Consider the following 404-nt stretch of genomic DNA (forward strand, 5'->3'; position numbering starts at 1 on the left):
CTTCCACCACCACCTCCAGCATCCTCATCACCTCCTCAACCACCCACACCACTCCACTACCACCTTCTCAACCACCCACCACCACCTCCAGCATCCTCATCACCACCCACACCACACCATCTCCATCACAACTTCCACCACCACCTTCATCACACCACTATAACTACTGCTACCACCACCACCTCAACCACCCACACCGCAATCTCCACCACTACAACTACCACCACCTCCAGCATCCTCAACCACCCTCATCGCCACGGCTACTACCACCACCTCCTGCATCCTCATCATCACCTTCTCAACCACCCACACCACTCCACTACCAGCATCTCCATCACAACTTCCACCACCACCTCCAGCATCCTCAACCACCCTCATCGCCATGGCTACTACCACCACCTCCT

The sequence above is a fragment of the Octopus sinensis genome, linkage group LG27 (genome assembly GCF_006345805.1).
Source record: "Octopus sinensis linkage group LG27, ASM634580v1, whole genome shotgun sequence".
In the NCBI taxonomy this organism is placed as follows: domain Eukaryota; kingdom Metazoa; phylum Mollusca; class Cephalopoda; order Octopoda; family Octopodidae; genus Octopus; species Octopus sinensis.